This window comes from Gymnoscopelus braueri, assembly GCF_963280865.1.
Source record: "Gymnoscopelus braueri genome assembly, chromosome: 11".
Taxonomy (NCBI): domain Eukaryota; kingdom Metazoa; phylum Chordata; class Actinopteri; order Myctophiformes; family Myctophidae; genus Gymnoscopelus; species Gymnoscopelus braueri.
The window spans coordinates 22030383-22056752 of record NC_137613.1 but is presented as its reverse complement, the minus strand read 5'-3'; the positions used below and the strand labels follow the sequence as shown (position 1 = coordinate 22056752).

At 43.3% G+C, this 26370-nt stretch overlaps 1 long non-coding RNA gene across 1 annotated transcript; it reads left to right on the top strand.

Moving 5' to 3' along the window:
• Window positions 1–6889: 6889 nt before the first annotated feature.
• On the top strand, window positions 6890–25310 carry LOC308094539. Its single transcript, XR_013933960.1, has 3 exons — window positions 6890–7183; window positions 12469–12521; window positions 25203–25310. It is a non-coding gene; the product is annotated as an uncharacterized lncRNA (long non-coding RNA).
• The last annotated feature ends 1060 nt before the right edge of the window (window positions 25311–26370 follow it).

Sequence of the window (26370 nt, the reverse complement as noted above, 5' to 3'; positions counted from 1 at the left end):
CTGCAACAACACACACATCACCATGGAAACCCAGCCAGGTGAGATATGATTACAAACAAAACGAGCAATTAACCAATTTTTTTTTACATAGAAAATATAAAAATATATAAAAAAAACTAAAATATCTCAAAATATGTTCCATAGATCCCCAGAGGCAAAGATTTTAGTTACAAATGTTCACATTAAAAAAATAAATATAGGCTATATTCAAAGATTTGCACAGATTTTCGTGATTTTTCTAAAATAGCAGATATACAAGCTTATAGCGTGGCACTCGGTGCCACACTATGAGCTTGTAGATCTGCTATTTTTGAATAGGCCAAAGGAATCTTAAAATGCCACACAGCTGCGTTCCAACTCCACAAACTAGATTTGATGAGCGCAACTCCCCTACTGCGCAGTCTTAAAGGGATAGTTCACTTCACCCCCCCAAAAAGAGAGACTTATTTTCTATTAGCTCTGGTCCTCCATAGCATCTTTGAGTCTCCCACCGAAGACTCCGCCGGCCATCAAATTATTGCCTTTAGGAATGTGACAAAAACAAAGAAATCTCCATGAATTGAAGGCTCCATATGGGGCGAGTAATCAATAGGAGAAAAAAAAGTCATTTGGGGGGTGAACTGTCTGTCTGTATCCCTTTAAGAAATAGGATATTTTAGCTAGACTCACTGGATATCAAAGAAGAGTCAAGAGAAGACCATTCATAGCATTTATTTTTCAATAACAACAAAGACCTACTTTAAATACGTGTGTTGGAGTTTGTTTCTGTTCAGTTAATGGGGAAATGCTGCGGTACTGTCTGGTTAGCCTGCTGGGTGATGCTCCGACTGAAAGGATGCTGCTGGTGCTGCTGCTGCTTGCAGTGGTGGAAAAAGTACTCACATGTTTTTTTTACTTAAGTAAAAGTATCACTGCTGCAATGTAGAAAATATTCTGTTTCGAGTAAAAAAGTCCGGAATAAAAAAATGTTATTTGAGTGAAAGTACAAAAGTATTATTTGGCATCAAAATGTAGGCCTACTTAAAGTACCAAAAGTAAAAAGAACTAAAATGTTTGAAAATAGCAGATATACAAGCTCACAATGCCACCGTGATGCCACAAGTTGTGAGCTTGTAGATCGGCTATTTTCAAATTGCCTATATGCATAGGGCTAAAGTAAAGTGGTTAATGTATTTATAATGTCATAATTTATATCTGCAAAGTAACTGGTAACTAAAATGTTCAAATAATTGTAGTGGAGTAAACGTATATTTGCCTCTGAGACGTAAAAGTACTGAAAATTGGAAATACTCCAGTCCAGTAAAGTAAAAAAAAAACAACCTCAAAATTGTACTTAAGTGCAGTACTTGAGTACATGTACTTACTACTACTTAGTTACTTTACACCACTGATTAGATGGACGGACACATTGGACAGGGACAGACAGCATTGCAACCAAACTCAAATCTTGAATAATCTTCCACATGGGCGTATAATTGCTTTTACACGCTATTCCCCCCCCCCCCCCCGTTTTAATCACGCCCTATGTGTCTATTCACGTCGAGTGATGGTGCGTGGCCGTGGCCGTGGCCGTGGCGTGCTGCTGTGACGTCACATGGAAGAGTTGTACCGCATTTTGTGTGGAGTGAGCCATTCCAGCTGTGCACCAGCAGAGGGCGCGCTTGTGGCAGCTATTAACTCCGATCCCTGTCCATTTTCCTCTGGTCTTTCCAGGAGCCAGTCCTTCAGTTCCTTGACAGTGTTGCCATGTCGGCTTATTATAAGCGACTTTGGGCTTCTTTTTCTGTAAAGTTGCTTGTAAAAATTGGTAGTTGCGGGTTGTGTTTTTTGGGGCTTTTTTTTTCTAATGTGTAGCCTACTTGCTTATTTAGGCTTGCTTCCATTTTTTTCCCCATTATTTAAACCAGTGGTTCTGAAATATTTTCATGAAAATGTTTTGTGCCAGGGAACATTTGTGTTGTTAGAATGTTTCAAAAAAAATATTCCAAATATCCCCCATTTTATTGGTAGAGTTTTTGAAAGTAGCAGATCTACCAGCTAGACTATTTTCAAATAGCCGTTTTAAAGTGCTCATTGTGGTCTGGCTTGTTTTCCTAGACCTGGTTGCTTATTTCTCTCACAAAATATGGCAACACTAGAGTCAGTCAGTCCATGAACTCTAGTAGGCTACAGTGGCCCCCCCAGGCAACGAGAATGCACCTTGGCAGAAAACAGTGGACGATTGGTAAGCACTGTCTTGAACTAATTTCTTCTTTCATCATTTTAAAGATGCATTTTTTGGTGCTTTTATGCCTTTATTTGACAGGACAGTAGGCTTACAGGAAATGGGGAGAGAGATGGGGGGGGGGGGGGGGGGGGGGGTGACGCAGCAAAGGTCGTCGGGATCGGGAGTCGAACCCGCAACACACTGTCAGGTTGGATTTCCAGCCTAGGTGCCCAATCGTCCAGGCCCTCTTTCATCATTTTGACAAAAATCAAGTGTTGATACAAAAGTTTATACAAAAGAATAGAGAAATTAAAATAGAGTGAAACAAAAAGGTGAAATACTCCCCAGCCCTCCCTCATGCCCAAGGCAACTGGCAACATAGCCTGGGATCATAGATGTATTTTATCGAGTCTGACTTTTACTTTTATGTAAATGTCAAAATCTATAAAATACATATGATAGTCTTCATTCAAGGCTACTGTGAACACATAAACATGCCTTTTGCTATATGTTGTGGCAAATATAATTTCCGTCTTTACAACTGCTGAAGTTGTATCAAGATCTCTTTTTTTTTATGGCTAGGTCGGTGCATGGTGTCCTTGGGAGTCATACGAATTTGTTTGTATTGGCTGAGAAGCTCTTTATCTTATTTCATTAAAAAAATAAAAATAACAGAGGGAAGCCCTCATATCTCCTGGAAACGTGGTTATTTATCGCTGAGCATGTGAGAATGAAGGGAGAGACAGCTGCTAAACCAAAGAGACTGTGGATAATATAGCACAACATCTCGCTCAACCTGCTTGGGCCCTGCTGCCCCTCCCTCCACTCCACCGCTCACCTGGCCCCTTGTTTACCTGTACCAAAGTTTGAGGCGTTTTCACTCTGTATGGTTACAGTATATACTTTACACAGTGGTGGGAAAAGTACTCCAATGTTTTACTTAAGTAAAAGTAACCAATACTGCAATATATAAATACTCTGTTACAAGTAAAAAGTCCGGAATTAAAAATTTACTTGAGTAAAAGTGCAAAAGTATTGAAAATAGCCGATCTACAAGCTCACAGCGTTGTGAGCTTGTAGATCGGCTATTTTCAAATAGCCTAGGTATAAAATAGGGCTAAAGTGGTTAATGTATGTTTTATATCATAATTTATATCTGCAAAGTAACTAGTAACTAAAGTTTTCAAATAATTGTAGTGGAGTAAAAGTACAATATTTGCCTCTGAGATGTAGTGGACTGTGGAGTAGAAGTAAAAGTATTGGAAATATTCAAGTAAAGTACAAATACCTCAACGTTTTACTTAAGTATAGTACTTAAGTAAATGTACTTAGTTACTTTCCACCACCAACTTTACATGAACATGGTTATATACTATAGCAGTGGTTCAAAGCACATTCATTGTGTGAGAGCTGGTGATTGTGTAAATTGCAATGAGAATGTGTGAGATCGTACACAGCTATACTTAAAGTTTAGTGCATGATGCAGGCAGCCTACTGTATATTAATGGGCTAAGGTTAGAAGTTCAAATAGAAGTTAAGCCATAGTATGTCAGATGTGGGTCAAATGGTATGTGCCTTTGTTTTAAACGTGCTTGGGGTACCAGATGGTGGGGCTCACCACATACACTGAGGGCCCAAAAATTTACACAATCACAGGAAATAATTTGAAAGTCAATTTTAGTGTACTTTTATCTGATGGACAACTTCCCACCTGTCACTGTCCCGATATGGTAAATCCCTCCCATCTGGTGCTTCAAGCAGCTTGAAATAAACACCAAGAATTATGTGCAAATGCTGTTTGATCCTGGTCTGTGGTATGCAGACTCCTCTTTTATACTTCATGTGATGTTTAAAAGCACTTAATTTGTTAGTGTAACGAAACCCTGTCTCATTTTCCTAGGAACTAGGCTTGATCCTGAGTACCTCAGTGCGCTGTGACTGTTCCTCAAAACACTCGGCCAGGTTATTTTGGTACAATCAACGTTGGCTCTAAGCACCAGCAAATGTAAGTGCACTTGTATAGATCCCATTCAATTAACGGCAGGCAGCTCATGTTCATATACACTTCGTTTCTGCACTGTACATTTTCTCTGTGCAGTGTGTGTGTGTGTGTGTGTGTGTGTGTGTGTGTGTGTGTGTTTATATATATATATATATATATATATATATATATATATATATATATATATATATATATATATACGATATCACGATACGATACACGATATCGGGCTCACGATATTGAGACAATACGATATATGGCACTTTTTTATTATGAAAATATATGGGGGGGAAATAAAGCTTATGAAAATATATGGGTGGGGAAAAAAGCAACGGGACGATATATCGGCACACCCGTATTGCTGTAGATTGATACAATATGGAGGTGAAATTTACCTTTATTATCTCCTAATTGTAATTTAGAATTAGACTATTCAACCTTTTCATCACTAATGCAATGAATTGGATATCCTTTATATAGATATATTGATGTTACCTTAGTTATTGTAGGCTCATTACACAGGCTTTGAGATTATGATAGGAAGTAGCACTGTACAGGCTGTCTCTAAAGCATCCTTTAATTCTTCATAACATCAAACATAATGCATCAAAACTATTATTTTCTCGGTTATTAGAAAAGAAAGGAGTTTACTTGCATATTGGACAATTAGTGCCGTTTATTTTACTTGAGCAAGTAGCCTACAGTGAGCTGGTTGCTGTTTTGATTATTGTTTTTCTCGCCTCAAAATAGTGTCCTGTTTCATTTTTAGAATGTGGGCTGCCATCGTATGTGGCTTACCGCTGGTGTGCGAAACAGTATCTGCAAGGCAAATTTAGATGGATGTGTGTTTACAGATGTACAGACAGGCATGCGCATGTACACACGTGTGTACACACACACACACACACACACACACACACACACACACACACACACACACACACACACACACACACACACACACACACACACACACACACACACACACACACACACATGCAGACGGCAGTCCTCTGCTCTCTGTATCAGCCCTTCTAAGCTTCTTCCCCTCCCCCCCTCATCTCTCCCCTTTTTTGTCCCCCTCGCCCTCTCCTTTTCCCTCCCTCTCACTCTCTCTCTCTCTCTCTCTCTCTCTCTCGCTTGCTCGCTTGCCTGCTAGCACTATTTCAAGCCTCTGCCTAGGAGAGAGAGAGACAGGCAGACAGGCAGACAGACACACACACACACACACACACACACACACACACACACACACACACACACACACACACACACACACACACACACACACACACACACACACACACACACACACACACACACACACACACACACAGACAGACATGCAGTGAGAGAGTGCGAGCGAGAGAGAGAAAGGGGAGGGGAAAACAGACAGGATTTAGAGTTCAAGTGCACGTGCAGAAAATGGGCTGAATAAAGGAGAGACGGAGCAGAAAGGAAACCAGGAAAAAGAATGGCAGGGACCGGAGACAAAGCGCAGAGGTTCTCTCACCCCCCCCCCCTCTCTCTCTCTCTCTCAATCTCTTTTCCCCTCTCTTCTTTCCTTTGCACAGAGCGAAGGTATTAGCCTTGGAATGAAGCGAGCGGAGAAGAGAGAGAGAGAGAGAAAATTGAAAGCACAAAATGTATTCCAAGCCCCCACCCCTTTCCTCTCTCCCCACCGACACACTCCTCCTCTCTCCCTCCCTCTTGGAGAGAGAGAGAGAGAGAGAGAGAGAGGAGGAGTGAACCCCCCCCACCCCCACCCCCAGTCTCGGTTCTCTCTCTCTCTCTCTCTCTTCTCTCTCTCTCTTCTCTCTCTCTCTCTCGCTCTCTCTCGCTCTCTCTCTCTCTCCAGCTAGCTCACCCACATACACATACACATACACATACGTACATACACATACTCCGGACTCTCCGACTTACTATGCACTTTCACCAGAAACCACAGCGTGCTATGGAGGCTCTGGCGTTTTCGTTGCTCCGTGGGGCTTTTTTAAAAAACATTTTTAAATGTTTTTCTTAAATGATTACCCTGCTTGTTTTGTGGGTATTGTTTTTCATTTTCACTTTGCAGAGGCACAAGACTCGGCTGACTTCACCCCCTTACTCCACGCTGCGCCCCTGAAAGAGAGAGAGAGAGAGAGAGAGAGAGAGAAAAACCCAGAGAAACGCAGGCCCTGGACTGTCCCTGCATTAGACTGCATGCCACAAACGGCTCATATGCCAGCCAAGCCTTCCTGTAAACACGTCTGCTTTTCCCCTCATCGCTGTCGCTGTTCGCTAACTTGCCCTCGGTCCGGGTAATTTTGATGACTTTTTAAAAACCAAAATCTTTTTAAGCTTTGTCTGACTGTAATGTATGCTGAGCCCGGAGCAGAGGAACGAGTGAGGGGGTGGGGGTGGGGGGTGGGGTGACGAAGAAGAAGAAGGAGACGAAGAACAAGAAGAAGAAGAAGAAGAAGAAGAAGAGGGTTGACTGCTGAGTGGACAGTTGAAGGTGGACAGCGGAGAAAGAGAAAGATTGAGAGAGGGAAAATGGAGTGCGAGTTCCATGGGAGAGTGAGAGTAAATTGAGAGAGTTGGGGAGAGACAGAGAGAGAGAAACGAGAGATGGACAGAGAGAGAAAAAGCAAGAGAGAGTGAGAGAAAGCGAGAGAGAGTACCGGCACTCGGCAAGAAAAAACTGGAGGGGGGGGGGGGTGGAGCAGGGGGACCCGTAAAGGGAGAGCAGAACTAGGAAGGAGGGGACGGCGGCTCTGGATAGGAATTGTCAAAATCGCGGGAAAAGGGAAGGCAAAAAGTGAGAGAGTAAAGTTCCAAATGAGAAGAAATTGGACTCCAGGGACTCGTCTCCCAGCTCCAGGCTTGCACTTTGTGGCTGGCGTTGAATTTAATTAATTAAAAAAAGAAACTCTTTCCGTTTTTCGTCCACCGTTTTTCCTCTCCATTCCTCCGATCACCCTCTCTCATCTGTGAGTATTTGTTACATGTCTTTTTTTTTTTACCATATATGTTCATCCACGCCGCCCTTTTCCTAAGATTCTCCGCTTTTTCTGCTGCCCGCCTTCATTTCAGGCACTGGCACTTTCAGAAACTCGTTTCTATTTCTTTTTTTCTTCCCCTCTTTCTTTCTTTCTTTCCGTTTTTGTTTGAGAAATGTGTTCCCTAGGTTCTTAATCCACCCCCCCCCCTCCATCCTGTTCATCTATCCTGTTTCTCTCTTTCCCCTTCAGTTAGTCTGTACCGTTGGGTTTTCTGCTGTGTGCCTCTCCCTGAAGGATTACCTCTGCTCACATTTAGATGAGGGCTTTGGAAAGGCCACCATTCAGGGCATCCAGTTTTAGGGGCCCAGACATGGGAGGCTGTGTGTGTGTGTGTGTGTGTGTGTGTGTGTGTGTGTGTGTGTGTGTGTGTGTGTGTGTGTGTGTGTGTGTGTGTGTGTGTGTGTGTGTGTGTGTGTGTGTGTGTGTGTGTGTGTGTGTGTGTGTGTGTGTGTGTGTGTGTGTGTGTGTGTGCACGCGGGCGCGCATGCGCGCACACACCCATATGTGTCTGGACCTCTGTATGTGTACATGCACGTGAGAGTGAATGCATGTGTGCACAGTACATGCTTATGTCCGTGTGTGTGTGTGTGTGTGTGTGTGTGTGTTGTGTGTGTGTGTGTGTGTGTGTGGGGGGGGGTGATAGGGAGTCAGGCGCCGGTTGTGGCGGCAGGTCACTCGGTTTGCGCATGTGCACTGGGGGGGGGCTGTGCGGTCACGTTTCACGTTTCATATCGACGGCGATGCGATGATTCAATGTTGCACCTTTGCAACGTTGCGCCGAGACAGAAAAAGGTTCACGGCCAATAAGGCACACATTTAAGGCTCGTAAGCTTATCACTGAGGCTCAGCAGACGGAAGGTGGAAATTGTCTCTGTCTCTCTGTCTCACTTTGGTTGTCTGCTCCTCCCATGTTTCTCCCCTCTTCTATCCCTTCTTCCATGCATTCATCCGGGTAACCCCCCCCCCCCCCAAATCTGTCTGTCCGCCTGTCTGACCGTTTGCAAAGGCGAAGCCCACCGCACTGTTGTTCCAGATACGGTTCGGCGTTGGCGAAACATCAGCGTAAATGTAGATTATGCCTTCAGGACAGTTGAGGAAGTGGTGGAACCAGATTGAATAAGTTTGTCGATGTATGTATTTTTATTTATTTAGTTTTTGGTACCGTACCTGCGTATGTGAGCGAGATTTTACTTTGTATCTTGAAGCAGCGGAGTTGAAGTAAAGGAGATGGGGATTTGGGGGGTGGGGGGTGGAGGGGGGGGGGGGGGGTCGGCGGTCTTTGGTACAAATAATTGGCCCAGTATTGTATTATTATAATGGAAGGACACACAGTAGATGACTCTATGGCTACATTACTGTAATTACAGCCGGGATAATATGGTGCAGTGTTGAATGAGTTTCGGTCGGAGGTCGTACATATGGCACAAATCTGCTCTCGTCCGTTTTGCAGTCCGTCTCCTTTAAGCTTAGACAGTAGTAAAGGAGTAAAGGAGTTAAACCTCATTCTCCCCAGTGGTATCGGCCTCTTGATATCGCCTGGCATCTAGTTCCTTTTTCCCTTTTTCCCTCCTCTGTGTTATCTACCTGCCTATTCTGTGCTTTATTTATCCAGCCTACTGTTATCTTGGCCTAGCCATCTCGCTGTATCCTTCTGTTTGTTCTTGCCACACTTTTTTTATCTGTTGTTCAATGGTATCATTCTGAGGACAGTGCATGCTAGAGAGTGTGTGTCTGTGATTATACTTACTGTTTTATATACATATCGTGTGTGTGTGTGTGTGTGTGTGTGTGTGTGTGTGTGTGTGTGTGTGTGTGTGTGTGTGTGTGTGTGTGTGTGTGTGTGTGTGTGTGTGTGTGTGTGTGTGTGGGGGGGGGGGGTGCCACGTATGTGGTATTTTAAAAGATAAGCTCTGAAACATTGTCAGATTGCATTGCTGCATCCTGGCTGGAACAGTACATAACTTTTCATTAAAGTTGTCGAATGCGAGTTTCTCAAAAGTAGTTTGAGACAAACAAAAAGAGAGAAAAAAACCCAGCAGCTATTGCCGCAGACATTGTTCACTATTATGATAGACTAACAAGTCTGACATGGAGATATTTGCCATTTACAGTACAAATGTGTTTTTATTAACACGTATTACCTGCTGAAGCAGCGACATTTAGAGACAAGAGGCAAATAATGCTCATAGTGGTATGTTTGCTCGGTGCACCCCATTTCAAGTTACGTGCAACATGTACAGTATAATGTTTGTTTGTCTTTACGTGCGTTGTTGCACGGTGGAAGACGTTACAGTTGGATAACAGTTGCTCCCTGTCCTGGTTGTCTTATAACATGGGTCCAGATATGTGCTGACTGAGTTCACATGCAGTGATTTGATTAATTCACACCGATATGTCATTTGTCGGGTGGAAAACATCACTGTGTTCTGTGATAAGCTCGGAGGGGGGGGGGGGGCAGCTTTGTTTAGCAAGCGTCCCAGACCTGACCTCCCCATGACCTCCGCCGTGGCTCCCAAAGAAAGCTGGGGAAAGTCTTTGATGTCGAAATTTGCGTGAGCCAAACGTCTGGGATTTGCAGCTAAAGACACAGGAAGAGGAGCGGAGATAAACCCATTCCCCCCACCCTCCTCCCTGCTCGCACACCCCCGCACCGCCGCCACCATCACCCCCACACTGCCCTTTTTATTACCCCCTGCTTTGAATTTTGCATTTGAGTTTTTTTTCTGTCTTCCTACGCCACTAACAAACCTCAGCAACTTTCGCTACAGTCCTGAGAGAATGGGCTTGTATTGACCTTATTCGCACAGCGGCCATTTTGCTCTTGCGTCGAACACGGGGGGGTGGGAAACCCCACCCCGTTGGGTTGGCTGTTGTGTGAATATGGTCAATTCCCGGTTGTATTGGGACCCCCAAGTTATGAAATATTACTCTGACAGACCTGGTGGCTGTGGTGGTTATGTAATCTTACATAACTGAGGCGGCAGCTCAGCAGGCTCGTGATCAGAGGGGGGCCTTGGAGGAGAAACTATATGGGTCTGCTTGTGGTTATGAACCCGAAGGCAGGGTCACCGCACTCCTAAATACCTGGGCCTTAAAGGGGAACAGACCTTGGCTAGTATAGAGTATATGACCACATGCATGCATATATGGCTCCTCTTCCTGACTGCCTGAGACCTATGTGCATGCTACAGTACGTATATATGGCTGATGTACGTACGCTACACTACTGAGGAACAAGAAATGAATGGAGCAGGATCAGCTCTTTTTGACGCTGCGCTGCCTCATTCGGAAATTGCCTCTAAATTGTGAAAGTGTAATTCCGCACACAACTTATCAAATTCCATTAAATGTAGCCTGGAGACTAACTCGTATGATAGTGTTAGTGTACCGGTATGATGTATAGTATATACGATGGTATATAATGCAGTATGCCCTACTTATCATAACATGTTCTACCACATCTCTTAAAGGCGCCAGCGTTGCACACCAAGAGCATTGCAACATCAAAAAGCGTCACACTGTAACACTTTGTGGGCTTGTGTAGATCTGCTATTTTTTTTTTTTGTTTGCAACGTGACACACAACCAAGTACTAATCAGGATTTAAGTGTCTGTGCAATTGACATTCTCACAGAATATGTCCAGCATTTTGTGAATTGTACAAACCTAGCATAGTACCTCAGGACAGGTTGTGTACTGTAGCCTTGTCTACAGTACATATACAATACTCTGTGGAAATGCAAAGGATTTATAGTCGAGTGTTCCTCTGCCAGCTCCACTCTTCTGCAAATCTCTTGTGTTTCTCGTTCATAATTGATGACATTCAACCACGGAATACATTAATGGACGGTGCAGACGTCAGGAATTCCCATGCCAAGCTGCTGTTGTGTACAGCATGATTGAATCTGTGCCTTTTTCCCTTCTGAAAACTGACATACTGAATGGCACCGGTATCACAGTCTCTCGGCCAGTGATTCTCGACCTGTGTGAGGATATTGCAAGTGGGCCCCCAAATAATTGACACATTTGTCAAATATTTTGTTTCAGAGACCCCCCCGCCCCCTCACAGAAGCAAAGATTTGAGTCACAAATGTTTGCTTTAAAAAATATATATTCAAAGATTTGCTCAAATATTCAAGATTTTTCAAAAATAGCAGATCTGCTATTTTTGAATAGCCAATGTATAAAATAATGGTTGTAGCTCAAATCTTAAAATGACACAGATGTGTTCCTGTATTGAATGGGTTAAGTGGTCAGATGGTTGGTGGTCGTGAAAGCTTTGGAAATTGTCAAGTGGGGCCCTGATCCCGAAACGCTGTTTGAGAACCGCTGGTCTAGAGGCTGTGATGGCGTGATATGAAAATAATACATTGAAAGGAGAGACCCGAGATCACAGTGCGAAATACCTGGAGTTTCAAGAGCAGCTCGAAAAACCTGATTAGAAACTTTGGCAAATAAAAAGCAGTGTCTGTTTCTATAGCGTGAAATCTTAATGGTCACGTGATTAACGAGAAAATACATGCAAAACCAGAAAACAGGGCTTTATGGGGCCTATGCTGCATCAAGTTGACCGTAACCCATTACAAGCTCGGTGCAGCGCTACGAGCTTGTAGATCTGCTATTTATTTAGAAAAATCGTGAAAATGTGTGCAAATCTTTGAATATACTGTTTTATTTTATTTTATGGTGAACATTTGTAACTCAAATCTTTGCTTCTGGGGATTCTACAAAATGTCTTCTAAATCCTAACAGTTTTATGAAACAAAACGTATGTTTCCATGTCTGTGGTCCTCAAACTTTTTTATGTCAAGGACCCCCGCTCCCCCCAAAATGATATGTATTTGGCCGCCGACCCCCCCCCCCCCCCCCCGAAGCAAAGATTTGAGTTACAAATGTTCACTTTAAGAATTATATATATTCAAAGATTTGCATACATTTTCAAGATGTTTAAAAAATAGCAGATCTACAAGCTGACATTATGAGCTTGTAGATTTGCTATTTTTGAATAGCCAAAGACAACTTAAATTGACACAGATGCGTTCCCGGATTGAATGGGTTAACAGGCATGAGTAGATGAGTTTGACAAATTCTACTGCTAGCGACCAAAATACACACTGATGATCAGCACATACCTAATAATTTAGTGAAATTAAACGTGTATTGCAACAAATATGGTATGTCTTGATATGTATAATGTCTTTCTCTGATTTTCAGATTTAACGGCACAAATGACAAGCACTTCTCCGATGAAAGCAGCATGTTTTAAGGTAAGGATGCATTTAGTCTTTTATTCCATAGCTGACCACTAAAGTAAGTCTTTGATCATACACAGGAAAATCCTTAGTGTTTAAAGTGTGTTACAGTGTTACACACTGGGAACATTTATATTTTATGCTTGTGTCATGCGTACATCCACACAGAACGTGTATATTTTGCGGCGACAGAGCAATGTAAAACATTTTGTTCAAAACAAAGCCAATTTTTCACTGTGAATGCAAGCATCAACCTGTATGAATGAAGCATCACCAAAATAATAGTTTGATGTGAAATATTTTTGAATTGTTTATTTGTCACACCTCCAGTGTGCAAGGACCTTTAATCTAACTCTGAGCAGGTCCATTTGGTTCCATTTGTACTCTAAATTAACACTTAGGATTTTACTGTGTATCACAGATTTCCTCCCAAAAGACATAGAATTTGTGTAAGATAAAGCCCCTTTTACTGGCCAGCTTTTTTTTCCTTTTTCTTTTTTTCTAATCATGACACTCAGCAGCTAGTAACTCTCGGTCAGCCATTTTAGTCTTTGGACCGATCGAAGCATCAACGCGAGCATCAGAACAATTCAATTACTGCTCCCTCCCTGAGTCATCCTGTTGTGATTCACCTCAGAGCTGAGTTCCTGCGGTCGCCGTGGGCCCTGGCCGTGAACCAAGCCAAGCACTTTCCTTTGTATTAGCAAAGTTTTTTCATTTTTGTGAGCATGCCTATTTGAACCACACACACACACACACACACACACACACACACACACACACACACACACACACACACACACACACACACACTCACACTCACACTCACACTCACGCGCACCCCACACCCATTTAGTGTAATGCAGTTAGCAGTGACTTAATCTTAATAACCAACAAGTGGAAGGGTCATCCGTTGGTCACGACCTGATCGCCAGGCATTGTTGGAAAGTGAGAGAGCGCGGATATAAAGAGCAGCCTGTGGTCTAGCCTCCCAGCTAGCTTTGGAGCCGCTTCACATTACATTTTTGTCTTTGTGTTGATGTCACACACCCCCACCCCCTCCCCTCCCCGCCGCCCTACTCCAGCGGAGTCCAGCAGCAGGAGAATAAGAGCTACATTCTGCCCGGGTCGATACAATAGAACCCTTCTTGCCCTGATATTTTCACAACGTGTTTTTGCACTGTTGTGTGCAGAGGCCTGAGTGTGCGTGTGCTCGCGTGTGCACATGCACACACAACCGTGATCTACCGATCCTTGATTCAGAGTGCCGTCTGTGCTGTACCAGATATGCCCGATCTGGTTTAATGTGTTTGTTCAGAATTTTGTACGGCCCTCGCTGTCGAGCAGCATGTTGTCAGCAACGTGGAGCTCGACTATTAGATTAAGTTTCATTTCAACGCTGGCATATGTAGCCCCATCAACAAGCACAACGCTACACTACTTGTGCCTGTAGTGGCTGAACAGTGCTAATACAGTGTGTTAGGCGATGTGATTGGGTGCATGGGGCGTATTGCAGTCGGTGACAGAGTAGCCTGCTGTAAGCCTAATCTAAAACCGTGAATTTTGGCGAGTGTCACGGCCATACAGCCATGTATAAAATGAGGCTTTCGCCACTGCAGTCCAATTCAATATGGCGGCGTGGCATGAGTTAACGTCTGAGGACTGGAGGAATGTGTCCGGGTCGACGGGGAGAATTCCTCAGTCCTGCGTGAGTAGGTCACTGCACTGACAAGAGTCTGCCTCTTATTTTAGCACGCGCACTGCCTCCCTTCCTCCCTCCCTCCCTCCCTCCCGCCCTGCGTCTCCCTCTGTGTCTCTTTCTGTGAGTCTGTTCATCTCTCTTGCTTTTCCCGTTTCGTACTGCCATTTCATGTGCCTCTGTCTTTCAAGCTGTGTTGTCCTCTTTCTTTCTGTCTCGTCGTTCTATTTCTATTAAACTCGCCCTTTCCCATGTCTCACATTGTTTCTCCTTGTCTTTCGCTCCTCTCTCTGTGTCTGTTTCTCTCTCTCTCTCTCTCTCTCTCTCTCTCTCTCTCTCTCTCTCTCTCTCTCTCTCTCTCTCTCTCTCTCTCTCTCTCTCCCTCTGCCTCTCTCCCTGTCTCGCTTCCTCCTTCTCTTTCTCTTTCTCTATCTCTTTCTCGCTCTCAATCATCTCTGTCACTCTCTCTCTGTCTCCAGCCTTTCGTCCTCATGCTCTGTTCGGATAAATCCACGCTTTTCCGTCTTATCTTTCACCGCCCGTTTCTCTGTCCTACTTTTTATGCTTTTCTCTCTGAGTGTTCACTCGTTGGGCCTCACTCTGTCCTTACACGTTTTTATATTCACATTTCTCTCCTTGAAATATTTATGCCTTTCAGTATTTATACTCCAGCAGTCATTCCGCTGCTATTATGTCTCCTCTGTCTGTTTTATAAACCGATCCTTCCTCGATCATTCTCTCTCTCTCTCTCTGTCTCTGGCGTTTTTTTTCTCACTCTTCGGCACATGGAGTTCAGCGCCGGAAGGGCTTTAGGTTCGGGGGGGGGGCGGGGGGATTGAGAGCCAGAAATACAGATACAGACTGTGTGTGTGTGTGCGTGTGCGTGTGCGTGTGCGTGTGCGTGTGTGTGTGCTGGTGAATAAGGCACTAGCATGTTATTAATGTAGTGCAGTGCAGTGCCTTGCCGTGCATATTGCGCCTGGTGCTGCTGGTCATGTATGATTTATAAGGCGTGTTCCCCAGCGGGTTCAGAGGCCTTCATACAAGCTGTCTGTATCCCCCAGTGAGGGAATTTATAGAGTCTCCAGTCCTGATTGGCTCATATTGGGAGTGACAGCAATGAAAAATATATTCTCCTGCACTGTCTGCTTTTCTTTCTGGTCAATCTGCATAGCTTCTCCTCTTTCAAAATGCCATGGTTTTGTTATAGGGTTAGGTTTACGATCAATAGTTTAAGGGAAACATATGAGGTTCTGGTATTTACCGTTTTTTTTTGGGGGTTATATTTGCTGTGGTCTTGACGTGCATACTGCCAAAACTAAACGAAACTAAACAAAACAAAACAGATGAGAGCCCATAGTAAATTATGATATGAGATAATAATTTGTAATTGAAACAAGGACGTATAACACAGCAAGCCAGTCCACTTCACTTTGTAGCTTTTTGTTTTGTTTTGTTATGTTTTCTGAGATATTTTTTTTACCTTATAATCGAGGCACAGGAGAGTTGGTGCTGACAGGATTGAATTCTAGGCATGTATCTGTACATTCCAGTTCCAGCTATTGAACTTTGACATAAGTGCCCATGAACAGCACAACACAAACTATGACACTAACACAAACAGTATGAACAATTGACAGACACATGAAGATGTAGGGCATTCAAAGCGTCATGATGCATGCAAGGGGGAAAGTTGTCAGTGACCTGTCATGGCTGACATTTGGCTTGAATATGGGAAGGTTAAACAGAATGTAGAAGTGCTCTGTGCACCTGGAAGCTACTGTAGCAGCAGGTGAGTAGGAGAAGCCAGTTTGGCCACCTGGACACCTACACACCGTTTTCATGTGCAGATAAATGAAAAACTCTTTTTAGGAAATGTTTCAGTTCATGTCCTCCATTAGGTTTATTCTATTGTTGATTTGCTGAAGGTCCTTACCTGAAATGGTTCCTAATAAACTGGCTTTTGTAATGTGAAATAATTCTGTTACTCAAGGATGTTAAATGCAAAGTCAGTATTGTGATTTTGTGTGGTGTTGTCTTTGAGCTATACCATACAGTACCTATGAGGTTGGCATTTTTGTTGAGACCTTTGTGATTTAAATGGAAACGGTACTTGAACCAGACATGGGGTGTGCCTCATAATACAGTGGACAATACCGTGAATGCCAGAAAGTTAACACAATCGCTTGAAATTATTTCTAAAGTCCATTTACTGTACTTTTCTGTGATGTATATAACATCCCACTTGACACTAAGTGAATTTTCCTGATCCAGGTACAGTAAATCCACCCAGCTGTTGGTACACACAGCTTAACCCATTAAGGCCTGAGTCCGATTCTTAAAATGTTTTCTAAATCCTAACAGATTTTTGAAAAAAATATATAAAATATTTGTTCACGATTTTTCAAAAATAGCAGAGCTACAAGCTCGTAGCGCGGCACTCGGTGCCGCGCGATGAGCTTGTAGATCTGCTATTTTTTTAATAGCCAAAGAAATCTAAAGTGACACAGATGCGTTCCAGGTTTTAATGGGGTAAAAGAAATTCAAGGGGAACATTTCATTTAATGAATTTCTTTATTACAATTATTGTTTCAATCTACTGGAAATGCGTTACATCGTGACGCCACTGTAGTTACTCGAATCCTATTTTAGAGCATGCAAGCTTTCCAAACGCATGGTACGCGCGCAGTAAATTCCACGCACAGACGCGTATTGACAAGCCTGGTTTAGCTCGCCCGCTCGCATAGTTACTGGCACGTGTGTTGTGTGTGCGCGTGTGCTTGACTTTTGCGGTTTGCCTGCTGCCAATCCCTACGGCCCCAGACCTTTTCAGACAGTGAGGGGAGGTGAGACGTGAGTAATAGCGCTGAGTGATGATGTCACAGACGGTCCCGCCAGCTCCCGCCAATCCCGCCCCCTTCCGCCTCCCCAGACCCCGGCTTCAGGGTGGCCGCAGCGGCGAGCAGGGACCCATGGGTAAAACACGCCACAGCACATTAGAGATGGGTCAGATCGACACAGACAGAGATGGAATACAACTGAACTCAAGCTCAGGGGGATAGACGGCCTGTGTGTGGGGGGCGGGGGGGCTATGGGACAGAGGAAAAGAGAGGGAGACAGGGGAAGAGGGGAGATTGAGAATGGGAATGAGGACGAGTGAAAAAACGAAGGATGGATTGAGGTTGACAGATTAAAAGAGAGAAGATGAGCTGAGAGAGACATGGCAGTGGTAGGCTCTCCAAAGACTTTCCAAAGTTCTGCGTTAGTGCCATAGGTATCTCTCTTTCTCTCTCTCCCTCTCTCTCTCCCTCTCTTTCTCTCTCTCCCTGTGTTAAGCTGTTGCTCTCCCATCTCCCTTGCAATTGCGAGTACGGCCTCATCTGCATGAATGGGACATGTTGTTAAAACATAGTTTCAGGCTAAGCGTCTACTACTGTACCTTAAAGGTAAATACCTACCTTAAATTAACACTCAAGATTTTAACACTCAAGATAAAGGGTGCTTTATCTTTCTCTGTTTGTCTGTCTGACGCACGCACGCACGCACGCACGCACGCACGCACGCACGCACGCACGCACGCACGCACGCACGCACGCACACACACGCACACACACACACGCACACACACGCACAATAATTTATTTGCATCCCTCTATAATTTGTACCCATGGTCACTGTCTGGCTGAGGGAAATTGCCAAAGGTGAAAATGATAGTGTGAGCTCAACGAGGGTGAAATGACAGGCTGTGATGTGTCTGAAGGACTGCCCGGTTCTTTGTTACAGACACTATTTCCCAGAGGAGAGCTTTATATTAACTCAGAAGGCCACAGTCATTCGCTGTATATACACTATTCATTACTCTTCACTCATACCCCTCAGCAGTGTGTAACCACATAATTCTATTATGGGCTTGTCATAATAGGCAAATATTCAGTGAAAATAGGCAAACATTCGGCAAAGAGATTTGATGTAGACTAGAGGGAAAAAAGGAGCGGACCAAGTATACTCCCCAGGGAGACCCCGGTCAACTACCCTCTATGCGCTGTAAGGCTGATTAAAATCGGTCTCAAGTGCTCAGGAACCTTGAGTTGGAAGCGGAGAGGGTTTTCTACCACATTCACCTCAAAGTACCATTCAGTCTCAGCTCCCAGATGACCCCTAATGCTTTGATTTCGCCATAATGTGATGAGCAAGATATGACAAATGCAAGTGATCCTGTTTACGCTTTGCTTAAAGAAGCCAACACACCAAGGCAAAATGATCTCAGTCTGAATGTGACTTTTTCTTATCATATATGAAAATCACTTCTCTGGAATTAGATGGATCTTATTGATGTTGCTAAATGCAACTGAGACAGTGGAATGCAAATGCACTGCGTCTTGTAAACACACGTGCATGGGATAAATACTACTGTAGGGATGCTTAAACATGCTGATGAAGATAAAGGACCGGGAGTGGGGATCGTATTTGGTTTATCACACCGCCTATACAATTCATATATCAAAATCATATTAAAAAGAACTCTAGGAATGTGATACAGCCCAATTGTCGCTGCTCAAGATTTCTGTATGACAGTCTAGACTAGTATAGATTGGTATAGAATAGATCATATGTCAGCAGAATTCTCTTATATGAAGAGAAAAGGCGACATGCAGTGTAAGTTGGCAGATCATACACCTCATACACCGAGCTAAAAAGCATTACTTTACACTTTGGCTATTCAAAAATAGCAGATATACAAGCTCATAGCGCGGCACCGAGTGCCGCGCCGGCGCTACGAGCTTGTAGATCTGCTATTTTTTTAAATCGTGAAAATGTGTGCAAATCTTTGAATATAAATACTTTTAAAGCGAACATTTTTAACTCAAATCTTTGCTTCTGGGGGGTCCCTGGAACAAAATATTTTGATGGGGGTCCGCGGCCAAATACATATCATTTTGGGGGTCCTTGACATGAAAATGTTTGAGCACAGCTGATATTTTTCCTATGGTTAATTTACTGTACTTCATTATCAACATATTTGAACCTGAATTCAACCCCTCACCCTTGAGAATGACTAGTAAGAAATTTAGCCAAATAATGCAACATTATCCCTTCAGTCGAGTCACGCCCAATCCTGGGGGGGGGGGCACTGGTTCTCAATGTGGGGTCCAGGGACCCACAGGGGTCCTTGAGGGGGTTCCAGGAGTTCCCCAGCTAAATGATTGATAGTTAGGAACCAAATGGACCCTGGTGGGTCTGTTACTCTGAAAGTGTACAAATGGAACCAAATGGACCCTTACATTTTGGTTCATTTGGTCTCCTTTTGGACTAATGCTGGGGGTCCGTGAAATTAAAAGGTTAAAAAAAAAAAAGGTTTTTAGAATCACTGCTGTAATGGGTCCAGCCTGTTCCCTAATAGTTCAGACGCAAATGCCAATGTGTAAATAGCAGTGGTGTAAAGTAACTAAGTACATTTATTTAAGTGCTGTACCTAAGTACAATTTTGAGGTATGTTTTACTTTACTTGAGTATTTCCAGTTTTCAGTACTTTTACTTCTACACCACTACATCTCAGAGGCAAATACAGTACTTTTACTCCACTACAATTATTTGACAACTTTAGTTACTAGTTGCTTTTCAGATATAAATTATGATATTATGAAACAGTGATACATTAACCATTTTAGCCCTATTTTACACATAGGCTATTTGAAAATCGCCGATCTACAAGCTCACAGCGCGTCGCATCGCAACGCGTTGTGAGCTTGTAGATCTGCTATTTTCAAACATGTTAGTACTTTTACTTTTGGTACTTTTAAGTATATTTTGATGCCAATACTTTTGTACTTTTACTCAAGTAACATTTTGAACACAGGCCTTTTACTTGTAACAGAGTATTTCTACATTGCAGTATTGATACTTTTACTTAAGTAAAACACGCACATACTTTTTCCACCAATGGTGTAAATAGACAGTCTGAGCTTGGTCACTGCAGACACACACAAGGGGCCAGTTGTACCACCTCACACTAAGTTCAAACTTAGCCTAGTTATAGCTTAAAAACATTCAATCCGGGGACACATCTCTGTCATTTTAGATTTCTCTGGCTATTAAAAAAAAAAGCAGATATACAAGCTCATAGCGCGGCACCGAGTGCCGCGCTATGAGCTTGTGGATCTGCTATTTTTTGAAAAATCGTGAAAATGTGTGCAAATCTTTGAACATATATATATTTTTTTAAATATATATATTTAAAGATTTGAACACATTTTCACATTAAAAAACAAAAAATAGCAGATCTACAAGCTCATAGCGCGGCACTCGGTGCCGCGCTATGAGCTTGTATATCTGCTATTTTTGAATAGCCAAAGAAATCTAAAAATGACAGAGATACTTTCCCGGCTAAATGGGTTAAATGGCTTTTTTAAAGGCCATTTAAGCTATAACTAGGCTAAGTATGAACTTAGTGTGAGGTGGTGCAACTGGCCCAAGGTCTCTGTGATGCGTCACAGTCCACAGCCACCAAGACTGGTCACTTTGCCCATATGGGGAGCTTGTATGAGAGGAAAAGTGAGATGTGCTCTTTAGGCTGCGAGTAGCCGTTTTGGAGTCAGAGTTCACCATGCTCTCAACTTCCCTGTGACCACTTCTCCCAGACAGTGCCAGATGTCACCCCACTCAGGTCACAGAGGTCAAATATGGCCAGCTTACTGCCGTGACCTCTGCACCCTGATGATGATACCCCAAATTAGCTGTTTCTTAGTGGTGGAGTGGAGAAATTACATCACACATACAGTACGTGGGGGGGGAGAAAACAGTTTAAATAAAATAATTTATGTAAAAAAAAGTTTTTAAATCATTAAGCATTCCTGTAGTATTATATTAATTCAATTATATAGTTATTATTAATACGTTTAAATTGTAGCTCTTTTCCAACATGAAGCACAGCCAATGCAACCCCCCCCTCCCAAAACAATACACAAATGAAAAAATAAACAAGTAATAAAGTACCACAAAAGATTGTAATAACACAATAGCATGAATTTTTCAATGTAACTACAGCGAGATCATGTGCATTCTCCTCCAGCCCCTTTCCACAGCTTCTGTGCAGCAGTGAAAAAAAAGCACAGTCGAAAAGCGCAGGAATGTCAGCCTCATCACTCATCTGTAGTGCATCACTAGTTCTCCTCTCTCTCTCTCTCTCTCTCTCTCTCTCTCTCTCTCTCTCTCTCTCTCTCTCTCTCTCTCTCTCTCTCTATTCTATCTCTCTATCTTGTTCTCTGCATTTCCTCTCTGCCTCACTTGAATACCCTTTTTAACTGTCACTGACCTCAGAGCGCTGAAGTTTTGGCTGTAGATTAGAGTGGTCTCTCCCCTGTGTGCAGTTAGCTAGCTGGTGTGCTGCTGGTAACGCGTCAGCCATGCGCCCCCCCCCCCCCTCTCCCCCACCCCCTCTCTGGTGCATCACCCCCACTCTCTCGCTTTCAATCTCTCTCCTTCTCTCTCCTTCACTCCCCTCTCGCCCAGCTTCATATTGATCTGAATTCATTTGTTTCCTATTGATCTGCCACTCCGCCCTCTGCTGCCGCATTGAACAAACACAAGGACACACACCCATGTGCACACACAAGACACATCCACAACGCACGTTTTACACAGACCTATTACCAGACAAGTTTACCGCAACTACACACATGCCTCTGGCTACACACACAAAGTTCTGGTATGGACATAATGCACGTCCGCACCTCCTGTATCGCACGCACGCACGCACACACGCACGCACGCACGCACGCACGCACGCACGCACGCACGCACACACACACACGCACGCACGTACGCACGCACACACGCACACAGGGGATGAGGCAGGTATACGCCATTTTGCACAGTACAGACGTGCCCTGCACCACCAGAGTATGCAAGTCATGAACACGCTCCTTGTCTGTGTCTAACGTTAATGTGCGTATTCTCACACACACACACACACACACACACACACACACACACACACACACACACACACACACACACACACACACACACACACACGCACACACACACACACGTGCAAACACCAGTATGCACACACATGCCTCGTGCACAAATCTGCACACCTCGGTACAGTATACAGTATGCCTCATACATGCATGCATAGCCTACTCTATCTCCAGTCAGGCAGATCTTAGAGATTGATGGTAGTGAGGGCTTGGGGAGGTCCCTCTTCAACCATCAGACAAGCTAATGACACAGAGAGTAGCCTGGATTCAATATTGATCCAACACCTCAGGAGTGAGATGACAGCAGAGAGTCACAGCAGAGCCATGGCAATGGTAACACATTTAGAACTGCAGTTCATTGCAAAGTTTTCATCAAGTCCAGCAGGTTTACATTAATTGCCACGTAAACAAAAGGCATGTATGTCTTGGTGGAACAGCACAGAGACAAGATTATTAGTTATGGTACTCCAGCTTGTGATAAATGGCATAGTGGTATCATAAAAGGATACAGAGGAATGCAAAAATGGCATTTAAATTAAAGACGGGGTGCCGTGATTTTCAGTGATTCCCCCCCCCCCTAAAACATAATCATCAGGTATTATGGTTATACTAGGAGGAAGATTTAAAAAAAAAAAGTGTACATAAATTGTTAAAATTATGTTTTTATGTGGACACGCCTCCAGTTCATTAAGTATACCTGGTTCTCACCGTAGCACCTCCTCCACCACCTTAGCACCACCCACCTGTCCTAGTCCCTCCTCCTCCTCATGCCCACACCTGTTGTGTTATGATAATGAGGGGGAGGGTACAATTTTACTTTTATGTCACTAAAGGGCTGTTTTTCTATTGGCACATTTGACCCTCAAGGTTTCAGCCTCCAGGTAGAAACTCAAAATAGTCAGAGAAGACATAAAACACCATAAAAACACCACCAGGGGGGCTTAATGAAGTTCTATCAACCTCATAGACACATGAAAAACAGAAAAAGTGCAAAACCATGGCACCACCTCTTTAAAATTAAACATAGCATAGCATACACAGACAGGACTCTGCTGGGGTCTGCGCGGACTGAGAAGATGCAATAGGAGACGTCTGCATAGTACATCCGCCTGGCCACGTCTGCATGAGTTCCAGTCTATTGCCTCGCTATGGACGTGTCTCCCATAATAACCTGGAAGGATATTTGCTCTGCGATTATTAATTCACAATACTGACAGTTATCACTGACCAATTTGAAATATAGAAATTCAGGAATTGAGGTCCTTGGCCTTGCTGACAGAATGCACAAGAAATAAAATGCTGATTGGTTGGCGTACTAGTTTGTAGAGATTAGTTGCAGACAGGCACACACGACCGATCGCAAGATCTCCACCTGAAATAATACATGCCTTAAACCCATTAAGACCTGAGGCGATTCTTTAAAAAAAAATCAAAATCATAACAGTTTTTGAAAAAAAAACAAAAAAAAAAGTTTTCAAGATTTTTCAAAAATAGCAGATCTACAAGCTCATAGCGCGGCACTCGGTGCCGCGCTATGAGCTTGTATATCTGCTATTTTTGAATAGCCAAAGACATCTAAAGTGACACAGATGCGTTCCAGGTATCAATGGGTTAAGAGCACTTAAGAACAGAATGTTATGTGATAATTACAGTGACACCAGCCAAACTCTGATTACACTAAGGACAGCTAGTAGAAATATTAATACGGTATGTTGAAAATGTATGATTCAAACAGGCAGAGTGAAACACTGATCATCTCAAGTATTATGGACTCATAAGAATGTACTCATTCTATTCTAATAACATACAATCTTGCTATTTCAAGGAATAGTGGTGGATTTGTTTTTGTAAAGTTTTTTTTTCCTCAGCAAAGATGTTCAGGAACTTTTGTTATATATTATGATAAATCTCGACGGTACTTTTCACTCCACCTTCAACTCCCTCAACTGCCCCCCCCCCTCCCCCCCCCGCCTGCCCCTCAGTCTTCAGCTGGTGGCATCAAGTTGCCATGACACCAGACTGTTTGTCCTACCCTCTGACCTCCTTTTAGGACACTCTGCACTCAATCAGACTGCATCTCCAGCAGTGGCTTCAGTTCAAAGGGGGTGGGAAAAAAGAGAGAGAGAGAGAGAGAGAGAAGTGGGGGTAGAGGGGAGTGGGAAGGAGCAGCATTTCCTCCCGGTGATGTTAGATAAGATGGCACCGCAGGCGATACGTGCTCTCCCCTAAGTGCTTGCGGATCGGAACATGGTACCCCACATAGACATACTGTACACGTGTGCAAATAATCCCGACACACACACACACACACATAGAGATGTGGGCACTCGGTGCCGGCAGTGAGGACGCACAGAGCTACACACACACAAACGCGTCTCCACGTACATTTCTTCTTGTTGCGTTGTCATAATTATTGCATCTGTTTATGCTGGACGATGTTTAATTTATGACGTGGGATTGTACTGTATATTCTGTGGTTATTAATGTATTATTCATCTCCATTGTCTTTAACCATCTCTACTCTGCATGTGTCTAGTCGACGTGCTCCATTCATTCTTTGTTGACGACACAATGCTAATATTAATTCTCCCGTCCTTATCTCCCTCTTTGTCTCGCCCGTTAATCCATTTCATTCTCTGCAGATAATGTTTGATGCTCCCTCCATCTTCAAGTGTTTGTGTTTCTATTCAGTCCCTGCCGCCATTGAACGTTCATTTACTCTGATTCGGGATTGGTCCATTAAGCTGTAATTGTCTTGTTGTATTGTGGATGTAATTATGCCCCACATAATATTAAATGCTAGCCACTCTTAACTTTGGTGTTTTGGTTTGGAAAAATGACGTAAACTTTAAACTAAGGGGCTGCATGAAAGCCCCCAAGAAGGTCGTGTCTGGATAGCTGACTTTTTATTTATTTTATTTATTCTGAAACTTTTATGGCCGAGTGTGTTTATTGTTGTTCCATTTCCTATCCTGTGATGTGCTAATAAACCGCACGATGCTCTGTTGATTTCAGGAATGCTGTGGTCTACCCTGGAAACTCCCCAGTGAGAGCAGCAGAACTATGGGAAAAAAGTCTCCCGACAAGACCCTGGCTGTGAGGTAAATTCTCAGGCAAATATGTTTCCCCCCCCCCCCCCCTCATTGATGCAAAAGGAAAAGACTGAATGTAATAAAATGAAAGAGAGCACAACATCTACAGTAACTTGATCTTCATCCCTACTCAAGGCTGTCATTGCCAAATCTCTGTCTCGATGGCTCTCTCTGTGTCTCTCTTTGAAATGCATGCACATACACAAAACCTACCCAAGTCAACTTTATTGATGCAAAAAGAATTATATCAGCAACAAACTTACTGGCTGTCTTTTATGTTTTACCTAACATACAGTCCAACTCACTGAATAAAGCCAAATCACAGGGACATAATGTATGTTATTTAACGTAATTGCATATTGGTGCTGCACGTAAAAGACTTGAGCGATTATTGGAATACTACTGTATGTATTGTGCCTAAAATACTGTATGTACTACACAATTGACAATAACCTGGACAAATATGAAAGAAAAGCAATTCAACAAAACAGTATATACATTATATAAGATGATTGCATATTGGCCCTATACATAAAAGAAACAAACTTGAATAAGGAATCAGGACATAACATTGTGTGCCAAACAATTTTTTAAGCATACTTTTTCATGGACATGAAACACCACATCTGCGCGTGCATGCACACCCACACTTTCTTTCTCATGCTCTCTCTTTTTCATTCTTATTCTCTCGCTTTCTTCCTCTCTTTCTCATCGGTATTACTCTGACACACACACACACACACACACACACACACACACACACACACACACACACACACACACACACACACACACAGAAATTGGCAGGCACAACCCAATAGCCACTGACAACGGTGCCCTAGCAACCATTGGGCATTGTGCCAAGCCATTGAGGTTGCCTGGCAATGTGTTCCCATGGCAACATTTTCTGCCTTTGTAAATAAGGTACGAGAGAGAGAAAGAGAGAGAGAGAAGAGGGTTTGGGAGACATTGCAATAGGCGGCATCTCGTTCCATCTTAAGAGAGCTAATAATTTACACTGTGTGAGTAGTGATATTTATCCTGGCTCTGAATCCAATTGTCCTCTGGCTGAAGAGGGGACACGTTAGCCT